General features: G+C 46.6%; 2 protein-coding genes across 2 annotated transcripts in view; one reads left to right on the top strand and one right to left on the bottom strand.

Moving 5' to 3' along the window:
• The window catches only part of C6H8orf74 (chromosome 6 C8orf74 homolog), a 2,015,860-nt gene that overhangs the window by 1,560,902 nt on the left and 439,036 nt on the right, over positions 1 to 15,922 (bottom strand). The window lies entirely within an intron of this gene.
• Positions 1 to 15,922, top strand: part of RP1L1 (RP1 like 1) — a 152,210-nt gene that overhangs the window by 128,287 nt on the left and 8,001 nt on the right. The gene's annotated exons all lie outside the window — the stretch shown is intronic.

Genomic DNA, 15,922 nt, shown 5'->3' with positions numbered 1-15,922 from the left:
AGCTCAGCAGTCAGGTTACTAAGGGCACCAGTAGTTTCTATCACGGTGGACTCAACTACCCTTGTCAATTGCCTTATGTTTCTGCTGTTAGCCATGGATCCCCAGAACGGCAGAAAACCCTTTGCAAAGTCACCAAATTCTTGACCTGCAGTGTCCTCTTTACTTAAGACACCTCTAACTATCCTTGTCCTGTGGTAATCCGCCGCTGCTGTGTAGGTGGGAGGCAACAGGAAGGAAACAAAACATGAGCCCGAAGAGTCAGGGGGCAACCATGTATAGGCTCTATCGTGGCAGATGAAAAAAGTACCCTTAGCTGCTAAAAACGCAGGGGAGGTCTGAGATCCAAACATATATGTTTCAGTACAGACACTCTTCCCTAACTGAGCCCTGGGATTCGTGCCATTACCTTGCAGACACAGATGACCCTGATGGGGTACAATCCAAATCGGGGACGACCTCTTAGCCTGCTGTTTCTCACTCAGGGTAGCTCCATATCCAGTCATGTTCCATCCTATGTATAATAGTGTCTCATCTCCAGGGATAGTCTCATAAGCAATACCTTCCTTAATCATGTCAACTATACCTTTGACTAGAGCACTTTTTCTAGGATTGTCTGTTATGGAACGTAGGGGGTAGATTTCGTGTGCATATATGAACATTGTCCTATATGCCCATACAGAACCATTGTGACTAAATGGCAGGACCAAATAGGGGATACCTTTATCCGTTGTGTGAGGCATAAGACCGCACACCCAACAGTTAGTTGTGTTCATTACAAGTTGGTGTTGATGTAACAACTGAACAAAGGAGTTATTAACAAACTCCAATCTCCTATTTGATTCGTGGTCGGGCAGAGGGTGGAAAGAATGAGAGGAAACAGTAGGAGGAGGTATGGGTGATGCAGTGGGCGCAAATGTTACATGAAAAGAGAATAAAACATAACTTATCAAAAAGATCATTACGCTGAATAGCATAAAAATACACAATATTATAAAACTTTTCTTTGTCATCATGTTACACAGTCTCTGCTTAAAGTTCATTTGTTTGGCAGGTCTCTCCACATCGGGAAACTCCATCCTCTCTAAAGTGCTGCCCGCGGTGGGAGGTTGCCTCTGCTAAGGATGCTTCCGTCAGTCTAGGGCAACTCCCTTGGACCAACCAGAACTACCGACCCAACGTCGTCAGCTGCACCCCAAAGACTTTAATCAACCGCGGCCCTAGCAGCGGAACCCGGATGGCGGTTCGAAAAACAAAAATAAGCAAGTTACCTAGATGGGAGATCTGCACTTTCAAAAATAGTACTTGGGGGGAAAAAGTATCTTTTTTTTTTATTTGTCCATGGATCTTAGTCTCAAATTGCAAAAGAAATGACTTTATCAGTTCGTTTTTCTCGGTCTCAAATTATACCGTTGCTTCCCAGATATTGTGTGATCTGGGAACAAAAGGTCAGGCTCTGTAATGTTCACTCGCTTGGATGGTGGCACAGCCTTGTGCAAAATGTTTTCGTTTTCTTGTTCAGAGTCAGTTCCTTTTACATGTGAATCATTAAAAGGGACGGTATTTGGCACGGCATCAAGTTCTTTACTCTGGTCATAGGGCAGAGGTAAGGGTACCCTTTTACAGTGGACCCCGTGGATCCAGGCCTTCTTCCCTTCCACTCGAACTGCCGATCTGGTAGAGAGAAGGACGAGGTGTGGTCCCGTCCACCTGGGCTGGTCGTTTTCAGTCCTTTGGAATTTTCGCACCAGCACCCAGGTTCCAGGGTCAATGCTGTGTCCCGGAGTATCAGAGGCCGGAGGCAGGGAGTCATGTACCTGTTGATGCAAAACACGCAATTTAGTTGTCAATTCATACAGGTAACCAAGCAAAATAGGGTGTTCTAGCTCGCTGAACTTCTTGGGCCTAGGCACTCCCCATATGTTGGCTGGCCGGCCAAAGACAATTTCATAAGGGCTGAGTTTTACTCGCGAATGCACAGTCATTCTGGTGGATAGGAGTGCTAAGGGTAGAGCATCAGGCCATTTAAGACCTGTGCTCGCTTGGATTTTGGCCAATTTAAGTTTAAGCGTGCCATTGTAACATTCTCTAATCCAGCTGATTGGGGGTGATTTGCAGCGTGGAACTTCTGCCTAATGCCTAGCCCTTCACACACTCTTTTCATCACACGGCCCACAAATTCACTTCCGTTATCAGACCAGACCATTCTAGGCATTCCAAACCTGGGGAAGTACTCTTTCGCAAGGGCTTTTGCTGTGGACACGGCAGTATTGTCTTTCAGGGGATATGCTTCTACCCATCTTGAGAAAGCGCAAACAACAACGAGCACGTATTTTAAGTTGTTGCACCTCTTCATGTGTATGAAATCTAGCTGCAAAACCTCGAACGGATACGTAGGAGGTGCAAAATGACCAGCTAGAGTTGGGGTTCCCCTACCAGGATTGTGCTTCAGACATACCATGCAATTCTTGACAACATTCTCTGCACACTTGGGAATCCCTGAATTCTTCCACACTGGGGCCAACAACTCGCAAATCCCTTTCACGCTGATATGAGCCATTCCATGAGCCATTGTAACCACTGCAAGCACATATGCATCGGGTAGCAACCATCTCTGATGCTCTGTCAATTCAATCCAACAACCATTTGCATCCATTCTACCTGTACTCTCTCTCCACGTGCTCAACTCTTTCTCTGTGGCCTCAGCTTGGATGGACTTCACACTCTCTATCGTGTCCTCACATATTCCAACATCACCAGTCCATCTTTCAGGGCCTGCAACATACATTCGGCTCATCACATTCTTTGCCGTTTCTTTAGCGATCTCGTCAGCAAATGCATTCCCACGACCAACATCATCAGTCACCTTCTTGTGAGCACTACATTTCACAATTGCTATTTGCAGAGGCAAGGTCAGCGATTCAAGGAGCTCATTCACCAACTGACCATGCTGAATCTTAGCTCCATGCGAAGTCAGGAACCCACGTTCTCTCCACAATCGTCCAAAACTGTGAGCCACTCCAAACGCGTACTGGCTGTCGGTGTAGACAGTCACTTTCATTCCTTTCGACAATACACACGCTCTCGTGAGTGCAACTAATTCTGCAGCTTGAGCTGAACCATGTGGTACTGGTGCAGTTTCAACAACTGTGTGCAAAGTCGTGACAGCATATGCTGCAGTCACGTTACCATTTGAGAGCTTGAAGCATGAACCATCCACCCATAATGTACCATCACATTCAGCAAGAGGAGTGTCAAATAAATCTACTCTCCCTTTTGTTTCTTCCTCTGTTGCGAGAAAACAATTGTGCTGTTCTAAAGCATCCGATTCCTCTGCAATTGGTAACAACGTAGCTAGATTCAAGGTACTGCACCTTTTTATGTGCACATGACTCGCTAGCAGTGTCAATTCGTAACTGGACAGTCGAGCACTAGTTAAGTGCTGTGTCTTGGTTCTATTTAACAATGTGTCTACTGCATGTGGGACCATCACGATTAGCGTATTATTCATTACTAGACCAGCAGACTGTCGAATAGAAACAGCTGCTGCTGCTGTGGCTCTTAAACAACTTGGCAATGCTTTAGCTACCAAATCCAAAGTTGACGAAAAATAGGCGCATAGGCGCTGCCTACCTCCAAATAACTGAGTCAACACAGACAATGCACAGCCCTCCTTCTCGTGGACGTACAATGTGAAAGGCTTACTGTAGTTGGGGGTACCTAACACAGGAGCCGAACATAATGCTGTGCGTAATTCAAGAAAACTTTTCTGACACTCTTCAGACCAAGGAATGGGATTGGGTGTATTTTTACATGTTAATGCCACCAAGGGTTTGGCCAATAACGAAAAATTTGGAATCCACTGTCTACAGTACGATGTAATGCCCAAGAAAGCACGCACTTCTCTCTGTGTTCTTGGCACATTCAATTTCGCTATTGCCTGAATTCTTTCTGGGGTCAGTTTCCATCCCTCCTTCGATAAGAGGTGACCTAGGTAGGTCACTTCTTGTCGGCAATATTGCAGTTTGGAAAGTGACACCTTGTGATGCAGATCACACAGATGACGCAATAATGTCAACGTGGCCTTTTTACAAATTTTCTTAGTATCTGCAGCAATGAGCAAATCGTCCACATATTGTACAAGAGTAGCACCTTTTGGTAAAACAATCGTATCAAGCTGTGTTTTGAGAGCTTGACTGTATATTGACGGACTTTCACAGTAGCCCTGAGGAGCGCGTTTAAAGCGGAAGCTTCGACCTCCTAAACTGAAGGAAAAAATATCCCTGCTCTCCTCAGCAATTGGGATACTGAAGAAAGCATTCTTCAGGTCAATCACCGAAAACCAAGAGGCAGAGGCTGGAATCATAGTCAATAATGTGGTAATGTCGGGTACAACTGGAAATTGTGGCACAACAATTTTATTCACTTCTCTAAGGTCAATCACGAATCTGTACACAGGTGGCTTAGAAGGGTCAGTTCGTTTTAAAACAGGCAGAACAGGACTATTGCAAACATTTCCTCGTGTTTCTTCAATCACATCCTTTTTAATCAATTCGTAAACGATAGCTAGTAAAGCTTTTTCACCCTCACTAGAAATTTTGTATTGGGGAATTCGTGGCATTTTAACGTTGCTTTCAATGTTACAACATATGGTGGAATTTCTAAAAGACCTACATCATTAGGACCAGTGGCCCAAAGAATATCTGGGAGAAACGACAATTCTGCAGGAATTGTATCTCTCGACAAATACATGGGAGAAACCACTTTCTTACCTAAAGTAAGTTGTACTCCTGACGGAGAACAGTACAAAGTTGCATACGATCTCTTTAACAAATCCAATCCTAGCAAGTTTTCACCACAACCTGTTGTCAGAATAAGGGGTGCTTCTAATTCACAAGGACCAACAGAAAGAGACAAAGGGTCAGAAATCGGATTCCTAACTGGGGCGCCAGAAAAACCTACAGAAACGTTCATTTCGCCAGACAAAGGTGCGCCAGGGAGTTTGGAGTGCATAATAGAACTCTTTGTAGCACCAGTATCCAACAGAAAAGGTTCTGACACACCTGATGTAATCACCTCAACGTATGGTCCACTCTGATCTACTGGAACTGAAACAACTCCCTCTCTTTGTCTTTGGCTGTCCTAGCAATCATTATTCTCCAAATACTCATCTTCTGTATAGTAATCATCAACGTAGTATTGAGCTGTTCTGTCTGATACTTTATTTTGCTGATCAAACCTGTTCATAGAGTTTTGTGGTGGAAGTGGACGTGCGTTCTGAGGGGCGTTTCCACGCCCTCTACCTCTAGGTGCTTGCTGACTGCCACGACCTCTAACACCAGATACTCCATTTGCACGTTGTAATAGAATAGGACAATTATACTTGAAATGACCCTCTTGTCTGCAATATGAACACTGGTTGGGGCCTACAGGTACACGTGGTTGAGTATACTCGACTCTTTGCGAGTTTCTCTGATATTGTCGAGGCTGCTGAAAAGTATTTTCGTAGTGATTCTGGCTACCATTATTCTGATTACCACCACCACGTGGCGGATAGGCTTGCTGTAGCAAAACCTTCGTTTTTAGTTCTTTAGTTTTCTTTTCTACTCTATCTTTCTCGTCTTTGTCTCGTTTTTCGGAATACTGTGCTGTAGCTAATATCTGTGCCGAAGACGAGACTGCCCAAGAACTTTCCGAGTCCTTTAACTTTTTACACAATTCTGGAAGCAGATTGTGCACGAATTTATCGATGAACAATCTCTGACCACCTTCTGTGGTCATATCTTGACCGCTGTGGTCGACAAATGTTTCTTCAAATCTGGTGAAGAAATCTGAAACAGTTTCTTCTTTCTTCTGCTTGCATGCAGATAACTTATCCCAATTTACACGTATTGCAGGCATTATCGTTTTCATATAATCAATTATTTTACCAGGCAGTTCTGTTATCAAAGGTTCAGGCTTAGCGCCACCTACTTGTAGGGCATCTGTCGCAGTAATGTTAGCCCATGAGTCACATAATTCCTGATCATGATCCGTGTGACGAATCTTTCCCCATAAAGGCTGTGGAACAACGTTCCCAAATAGCATATCGATATCGGCTAAATTAATTATACATGATCCAGCAGTTTGCGACAACTCTTTGTAATACCCTGCAGGATTTTTACGCGGATCAGGTAACGTTTGTTTAAGTGCTAAAACTTCAGCTCGCTTCCATGGGACATGTACCCATACACGCTGAAAGTGTGGCAGGATAGGTGGGACAGCAGTCGTGTCACCCTCTCTCCATTGTGGGGGAACTTATCTCATAGGGTATTGTCGCGCCTTTTTCCTACTGGATGTACTAGAATTCAGATGGTGACCCAGAACTGCTTCCCTTACTCCGATATGATAATAACATTTCAACTGCTTTTCCACATCTGGACCTACAATCATACCCTCTCCGAACTTAAACCGTACACGACACATCTCTTGCGGGATGTATTCCAGATCATTGTCTTCTAAATCCTCGCAAAGAAAAACACACATCTGTTCGAAAACATATCTCTGTGTCGCTGCTTCCCATTGATGAAAGACTTCCATGACAGACTGTACATCATATTTTACAGTGTCCAAGACCCATTTCCGTGCTAAACTATTCAGTGAATCTCTCTCTTGATAATCAGGCAGTCGACTTCACAACTGTCTTCTTCCCATGTTAGGGGTCGTAGTAGGCGACCCGAAAATAGGTAAAAGAAGTTTAGTAACAGTGCTGGCCATTTTCTGCCGAATGGAAGGTGAAACTGAAGGAAGAACGGATGGAAAAACGGGGTGAGATAAAGCAGGGGCAGAGATAGCAGTAGAGGTATCAGGGGAAATAGAAGGAGCACTAGGCAAAATCGTAGAGGGAGCATTAGGAGACGTAAAAAGTACAGTAGGCAAAATCGTAGAAAACACAGGTGAAACAGAGGTGGTCGGTGGGCCTGGAGGAGGCTGCACCAAAGGAGTAGGAGCCAGCTGAGGAACAGCTGGAGGGTGCTGTGGAGGAACAAGAGGCGTAGTTTGCGCAACTAAAGGTTGCGGGGGTGCCGTGGCATTTTGAGCATAGGGGGGTGGCGAATTTAGTAAATGCGACATTAATGGGTCTTTTTCACGCTCTTTTGCTGCCTCTTGCTGAAGAGACGGCAAAACTGGATAACATTTATCTATTGCCATTTTACGTTGCCTATGCAACTGCTCACTCATCTGCTCTTCTTCATTATCTTTAAACTGTATAGCAGCTTGCATTACTGAGAGTCCCTCTTCTCTCTTATTTTTCTTAGCTAATTTGATTTCTTTTTGTTTGGCTTCTTTACGCCATAAGCGGAAAGAGTCAAACATCGCCAGCCGGGCTTTCTTTTTGAAGAGTTTAACTTCAAGGTTGTCTAAGATTTCGGAATCAAAACTACCATATTGGGGTCATTTTAGAACACCATCTTTCCTGGTGTATTTAATCCACACTTCGTTGTAGGTGATGGGGCCTACCCCATGTTTCACGTATAGCTCGTAAGTTGGAGTTCCAACTGGAGAAACCGGACATGAGTCCTCCAATCGGGAGTCCCTATTATTATAACCAAGACAAAACAAATTTCCAAGTCTAAGACTAGGCATCTTCGCTCTCTAGTCTAGTTCCAAACTTCAAAGGATTATCGATTACGATATTTCTCGTGAATACACGAGTCCTTCGGTTTTGGTGCTTGCAAGTACCAACACAAAACTTTTTATCCCAAGGATACCAAAACTAAGATCAACTAAGGACTGGGAGACGCTCCACTTATACTTAACTGAAAATATCGATGACGTCACCAGAAGACTCGTCTTAGTGTTTCGCTCTACCAAACTTCAAGGGTCCAAATCAGGGCGATAGCCAGGGCAGCAGTCCTTGTAGCCGTCGGGAAGCGGGGAACCTCGCAGCAAAGACCTTCGGACCACGTCGACATGCAGGGGTCGATGAGGTGGTTGGCCGTCCTCCGGAATTTTCACACGAAGCTCCTCACGATCCTCTGGCTGACTGGTACCACTGGAATCGCCACACGTTGGGCGCCAGCTGAGGTACTGGGTTTTTCAGAACCGGCACAGACACCGGTAACCCAGCGGTGTCAGGGTACACCCAGAGACCTCGGGTTCTTCCTGATCCAGACCACAGAAACTCAGAGTCTTCTAGGTGAAGTCAAAGATTAGTTTATAGGCTGCAACCAAGGTAACAAGTGTCCTAGAAGTACAACGCGGGGAAGTATGTTCTCAGGAGACTGCTCGAATTTACAAAGTCAGGCTTCTCTTCTTATACACAATTTTAAGCTTCAGGCAAAACATTCTTGGTTGTAAAGTAAATCGTTAACATATTTCAAATACAAAGAAAAAGCAGAGTCATGATGACATGTCCATATTTCACTTCGTGCTGCCTACAACAAATCACCTGGCAAGGCCCAACATTTCATCAGATATCGGTGGACCCCCAATAAAACAGGCACCTCCCCATCATAAAGTAAGTGAAGCAAAAGGGAAAAGACAGATGTGAGCAAGATACGGCAGGTGTGCGCGCTGAAATGGTTTTATGGCTTGTTGAGCCTAGATGCTATCTTGCTCGGCCACTGGGAGGGGAACTGACCTAACGAGTTCGGCCTGGGGCAATGGTTCCAACTTGCACAGGTCATGGAAAAGTCGATTAAGGAGTATGTGTCCTTGTGGAATTGAATTCAATTGGATTAAGGCCTATGTAAAGGGCAACACATAAATGGAAGCCAAGGGTTCAGAACGCAAATGACGATTTCGAAGTGAAATCGTCACTCGAATATGCTGAAAATATATGTACATGATGTACTCGTCATTCTCGGTCTTTTGATACCAAATTCGTCATGTTTCGACGAAGTTTTAATTCTCGAGTCCAGAACGATTACACGAATCCAGATTTTCAGAACCACACTGGATCCAGTCTCCAAGCCCGTATCTGCCTGTTCCTCGCCGCTTTCAGGAGGACCTGGGTTCTCAGTTCCCCTGCTGATCAGCGGCACCACCTGTATTGCGATTCGTCGTTCTAATTGTGCTTCCTCCTGTGGAGACGCCAGGATCTCGGTCCCGTTCTTCTGGAGTCTCGAGCGAGGTCCTCGTCGCCGCCCTCTGTCGGATCCGCTCTTGCGCTGCTCCGCCGCGTCGGTCTATCCAGTCAGATGCCTCCTGGGGAGTCCTGAAGAATTCAGTGCCCTCCATTGTGGTCAACCTCCGCGTGGCCGGATACTGTGTCACGTATTTGTAGTCCAGCTGACATAGTCTCTGTTTCACATCTCGGTACGATCCCCTTCTGCGCTGCACCTCACGGGAGAAGTCTGGGAAGATGCGCACTATGGAGTTGTGCACTTGGATGTCGCCCTTGAGCCGCGCCTGAGTTTAGGGTGTGATCTCGGTCCTTGTAGTGGAGGAGTTTCGCTATCACCACTCGTAGCGGGGCGCCTGGTGTGGGCGGCTTAGCCGGGAGGGGAGGTGCCCTCTCCAGGACAAAGAAATTCGATAGGCCGTTCGGCGCCACTTCGTCCCTGAGCCATTTTTCAATATAGTCTGCCATGTTGCGCCCTTCAATTTTCTCTGGTAGGCCCACTATTCGCAGGTTGCTTCTGTGTTATCGGTTTTCAGCGTCCTCTGCCCTTTCTTCCAGCGTTCACACTTGGTTTCCAGCACGGTCATTCGGTTTTGCATATCTGTGACCGCCGGGACAGTCTCAGCCAATGTTCTTTTGTTTGTCGTGACCCGGTCCCCTAGTTTCTTATGGTCCTCCCGGAGCAATCCCAGGTCCAGGCTGACAGAATCATTTTTCCCTTCCAGGCGTTTGCTGGAGGTGGTGATAGTTTGCAGTATGTCCTGTAGCGTAGGATCTGTTGGGTGGTCCATCCTTGTTGCAGACTTCTCGGCCTCGTCTGGGGGTCTGCCTGTCGCAAGATCCTCCTTCTCCTTCCGTTTCAGAGTCTTCCCCATGGTGTCCTCCCGCCCCACGATGTTCCCGGCGCTACACGTGCTCATGGGGTATCGTCAGCCTCCGTCGCAAACTGGGCTCTGTCTGCAGGCAACCCCCAGAGTGTGCCAGCCGTCCAAGTCCTGGGGGCCCTCCTGGCATCACCGTCGCCCAGAGCACGCCGTCTTGGGCGTGTCAGCGCCTAGTGCAGTCCAGCCCCGTTGCTCCTTTGCCCCTTCCTTTCTTGGGGGCTGCTCTCAGGGCTTTCCGGGTCTACTCCCAGTGTCACCTTCCCCACTCTCTTCGGGGTTCAGGTTAATGCCCCGTGTGGTCATCCAGCGCCTCTGCTTTATGTGCGTGCACCCCTTGGACTGTGTGGGTGATGGGGTCAGTCTATTGCAGAGGGTCCCGCCTCCTCAACTTCAGGGCGCTTTTCCCTGTGCTCGTCCAAGCGCCGGCAGCTCAGGCCGCGCAGTCGTCTCCGCCGTTGTACGCTGCCGGTGTGTCTGAGACTGGCAAGAGTGCACACGCTCTTCCTGTACTAGCGGTCAGTGATTTCAAGGCCAGAGGGGAAAACACGTCAATCCTTCTCGCTGGCCCCTTGTACTGCTTCCGTGACCTTAAGTGCCCACTGGGCGCCGCTGTCCAGGCCGCGCTCAGTGGCGTGCTCGCTGTGTTTGCTCCTCAGCGGCCGTCCTCCGTCAGCTGTACTTCCCGGATTTTTAGGCTCTATGTTGGATCCTGCATGAAGGCTGGAGGGAAGTCTCCATAGGTCTTTGGCCGCGCTCCGGTGCCCCTGCAATCGCCGACGTCCCGGCGTGCCGCCATTTTGCCCGTTCCTGGGCGCTGCAAACAATGCGTGTCCTTTCCCTCAACCAGCTCCCGGGGGGGGGGGGGGGTCCCACCCGCTGGTAGCTTTATGCTGGCGCCGGGCTTATTTATTTATTTATTTGTGGGTTTGTATCGCGCTAGGATCACTCCCGAAGGAGTATCTCCGCGCCTTTGGCGGCCTTATTGCAAATAAATAGTGCTGGCAGTGTGACATATTAGTTTTGAAATAAAAAGGTTTTTAACTGTCTCCTGAAGGGGAAATGCTCCTTACAGAGTCTCAAGGAAAGTGGGAGGGTATTCCACAGCGTTGGACCAGCAACAGACAGTGCTCTATCGCCTTGTCTTGCCTTTTTTGCTCTGGGAACCCGCAGCAAGGCCTGTTCACTGGATCTCAGGGATCGCGAGGGTACATAGAGAGAGAATTTATTAGACAGATACATAGGGCCTTTCCTCTGAAGACACTTGTGTATGATACAACATGCCTTAAACTTCACCCTCTGTTTGATGGAGAGCCAATGCAGGGTGGTCAGAAGGGGTTTAGAGGGGGTTCGGGGGGGCTGATTGAGAACAAGGCGAGCCGCGGTGTTTTGGACTACCTGCAATCTAGAGATTACTCCCTCGTTAGCTGAAAGGAGCAACCCATTGCAGTAGTCTAAGCGACTCAGCACTAAGGCCTGTACTAGGGTTTTCCTGGTTGAATCAGGAAGCAGAGGGAATACTTTCCGCAACATCCCAATAATGTGGAAACAAGACCCCACCACTTGGTTGGCATGTTGCTTAAGAGAAAGTTCCTGGTCAAGGCGAACACCTAGGTTCTTAACCACCTGCTTGGGCTCTGGGACTGGGCCGAGATCTTGCGGCCACCAGTCAGGGGACCACAGGAGTTTGGCTTCGCCGAACAGCATCACCTCCGTTTTAGCAACATTACATTGCAGGAGGTTAGATGCCATCCAGTGGGCCACTGCCTTCATCCCCAGGGAAAAGGAATTCCTGACCTCATCCGTGAGGGATTTGAAAGGATAGAGGAGTTGGGTATCATCCGCATATGACACAGGGATAAACCCATGGGATCTCATGATGTTCGCTAGGGGGGCCACATAGATGTTAAAAAGGGTAGGGCTTAAACAAGAGCCCTGTGGCACCCCCTTCGAGATTCCCAACTCCTCTGACCGATAAGCACCCAAGGTGACTGTTTGGGTGCGATCTGTCAAGAAACTCCTCAACCAGGCCAGAGCCCTGTCTTCCAAGCCGCTGTTAACAAGCCTGGAGGTCATGATCTCATGTGACACAGTGTCAAACGCCGCAGACAGATCCAACAGAACCAGGATAACAGAATGGCCTTTATCCTGGAACATGTGTAGATCGTCTGCGACTGACAGCAAGGTGGTCTCGGTGCTGTGTCTTGGCCTGAAACCCGATTGGGAGGGGTCCAGTCCATTTGTCTCTTCGATGTATTTTGACAAGTGTCTATTGACAAATTTCTCTATAATTTTGCCCATAAAGGGGAGAAGAGAGATAGGTCTTAAGTTGGTGAATTCAGTCCAGGGAATAGCGGTATTCTTCCTCAATGGTCTCACTAGCGCCCTTTTCCAGTCTCTCGGGACTTCTCCGGTACTAAGAGATAGATTGATTAGCTGTTGAATTCCTGGGCCAAGGACTTCTGTCAGCATAGGCATAATGCGGGCTGGGATGGTATCCTGAGGGCTGCCACTCTTGATCTGAGTGATTAATGCAGTAACCTCTTCTAAAGAAATAGGGGGGAAGTTTTTAAGGCAGTCGGAGTTTGGTTTCTGTTGTGTATTGTTGTGGGAAAGGTTTATTTCAGCTACCTCGCTAGCCTTCGAGGCTACTATCTTTTCATAGATTGTATCAATCTAAGAGTGGACCCGGCAATCCTTCCCCTGAGCCACTCGGGCTCGTCAGCGCTCACTGGGCGCCGCCATCTTGGCTGTGCACCCGGGTGCGCTCACCTTTTCTGCCCGATCCGGGCCGCTCTAGAGGCTCGCTTCACCTCCGATCAATCCCATCTGTGCTGGCCGTTGTGGGGATGCCTTGTGGGGGTTCAGGCCCCTTGCAGGGCGTCAGGATGGCTGCGGATGGCGGTCGGCCGACGGGAGCTCCCAAGCAGTGCTGATCACTCCATCGGCGCCAGGCCACGCCCCCCATGATGATCACCTTCCTTATCAACTTTTTGATTACCATGTCCCCAATCTAACTGTTGGCCACTTTGTTTGCCAGACTGGATATAATGCTCACCGAATTTCTATGGAAATCCAAAAAAACAAGAATTGCACTAAACAAACTAAGTCTCTCAAAGATACTTGGAGGTCTAAATCTCCGCAAGTATAGAATATACCAAAATGCATTCTTAGCGAGACAGAGGTGTTTCTGGTTGTCCCCATCTATGGCCACATCTCCGACCTGGCTTTCCATTGAAATCAATTTTGCTAAGCCACTCTCCTTCATTTCACTTTTACCACTAAGAAAATAAAATCGGAAACCTTCTTCAAATGGGCTCCTCCCTCTTTGAGTCATTGTAACATAATGATTACCTGAAATGCAATGACAGACTCTCTTTCTGGAGAAATGGGCACAAAAAGGCATCCTGTTAGTAGGGGACCAGGGATCTCCCTCCAAACGTATACCCTTTTCTCACCTCATATCCAAATTTGGACTCGAGGATATATGCTTTTACCACTTCCTAAAAATAAAAAACATCATTTTCAGACGTTACTTGGTATCGCTCTGTTACTCTTTCATTCTTTGGTCTGCTTGTTGGTGGGTTATTCATCGCTTATGGAATCAATTCTGCTGCTGCCCAGTGCCAGGACGCTCCTCCTGGAGTGGCCATGCGCTTTATAGGCAACACTTTTATTAATTTATTCATACATCTCTGGGATTTCCCAACCTACCAAACTCTATGAAGACCTTTGCTAAGGGGGAAGACAGCTTCCAAACTAAACTCTAGCTTCACACCACAATCTCCTCTCTAACTAAATGAATACAGAACAATGGGGTGTTGCTTTTACACAATACAAACAATACACCTAATATGTCACTAAATTGGCATCCCACTTGGGCTAACCTCACTGCCAACAAGATTAAACACTCCTTAGTACAGTGTAGGTTTTGGACTGCGTATATGGCCCACTGGACCCCGCTAAACATTTTAAGCTAGGTTTTTCGCAACTCTTACACTTGCTAGAGCTGCAAGAAAGAGCCAGGTGACCTACAACATATGATACTCTACTGTGCCTTCTCGAAAACATTTTGGTCGGAACTCTGCCAAACCATCTTGCAAATTCTACAAATAAACTAGACCCCTAACCTACACTCTATTGCTCTTGGCATCCTCCACTCTGATACAACTCTAGACTGGACAAGAAATATCGCATTTTATGTAATATCCTTGTCTCAACCAGTCTTAAAGCCATTCTATCTGATTGGAAAGACCTTGCCAAACTTTTGGTCCATGCTAAGTGGGAATGGGTTCAATTTAACAGGGGAGCAGATAGCTCTCTAAACTCTTACTTAAAGTCCCCATCGATGAAAAAACAAAAAATCTGGTCTCAACTGGACACATCCATCACCAACATAACTCCACCTCAGATTCAACCCCTACACCTAACCTCTCACTTAACCCCAATTTCAAATACAACCTCACCCCCAGCATGCTATATTCCACTATTTCTTCCCTGCCTTCTTGCTGTCTCTCTTGTCTATCTTCCCACCTCTCCCTCTCTTTTCCTTCCCACACCTTGATACTACTCTGGGGTATTCCAACTGGTCTTTAATTTACCCTACCCTCATGACACTTTTTTCTCTTATCCATTATATAAGACATAAAATCCTATAGACCGATTCACAAAGGTAAAGTTAGACCAGAAGTCTAAATTAGACCACAAGTCTAACTTTATTACTTTTTGATATTCACAAAGGTAAGTTACGACTGGTAAATTTAGACTTATGGTCAGTGCTCTTAATGGGCCGGTACTCGCCGGTACTGAGTACTGGCACTTCTGAACTTTTTTGCGTCAGTACCGGCACTTCTCTGGAGCCAGGGAGAGTACCGGTACCCTGATCGACTGCACGGCTGGCTCAGGTTAGGTTTCTCGTGCAGGGCAGAGGCCACTCTACTTCCCAGGAGCTTGTAATTAACTCGGCTGTAGCAGCCTTTTGCAGACTTGCTAGCGAAGATTCCTGCAGCGTCCAATTGAATGGGCCCAATTGGAGGGGGTTGAGAGGGCTTTTGTCACGCTGTGAATAACAGGACAGGGTCTAGACAGACCCTGCACTGTCGATCAGGTGCGCAGCAACCATTCGGGTGAAAGTGCCATCATGACTTTTATCTTGTGTAATGAGTTAATCTGTTTTTTTTTTTTTTACAGAAACACAGTTCTCGTGTTTTAATATGTGCTGCAACTGGTAAAGAAGTAATTATGTATGATCATATTTTGCCCTTAGCCCCGCCCCTAGCCACGCCCACTTGTCACACCTACTTGCCACACCTCTATTTTAAGAGTACCTGCACTTATGTTTCCCCATTTAAAGCACTGCTTATGGTCTAACCTTACCTTTGTGAATTGGAACCTGAGTATAATACCATAAAATGTTATTGCTATGTTACGTCACTTCGATCCCAAGATGCGTGAACTTTAATGGAAATGGCGATTTACCCTATTTCAACTCTGTTACCCCATTATGCAACTGTTACTCTCTATCCTGTACTATGTCTATAATTCTTGTCTTTACATAACAATTATTCTGAAAAGAGAATCAAATAGAAAAAACATTTAGGAGGTCATTTTGGAGCCAGGCTCGCACTTGAGCTAGGCAAGTGTATTATTATATGTCTTTGTTGCTTGTGTTTCTTTATGTTTGGAATCATTGGGTGACTTAAACTATTGAATGTGACAAAATATGATAATTTTCTGTAGTTTTGAGATTCCGTCATGGCAATGAAAGCACTCCCTGTGCGGTGGAATGATCCACAGAATGGCTAATAATTTGCTGAGAAATAAATACTTCTCGGAAGCTCCAAGTATAGTTTAGAAAAGTAACAACAGTAGGTCTTTCCAGACAGCACAAGTTGTCTGTTGCTAGACCTAACAAGCCCGAGAGAGCATATATTTGAAT

This window comes from Lissotriton helveticus, chromosome 6, assembly GCF_964261635.1.
Source record: "Lissotriton helveticus chromosome 6, aLisHel1.1, whole genome shotgun sequence".
NCBI classification, from domain to species: Eukaryota; Metazoa; Chordata; class Amphibia; order Caudata; family Salamandridae; genus Lissotriton; species Lissotriton helveticus.
Note: the sequence above shows the minus strand (reverse complement) of the source record. Positions and strands in the feature narration are given on the sequence as shown.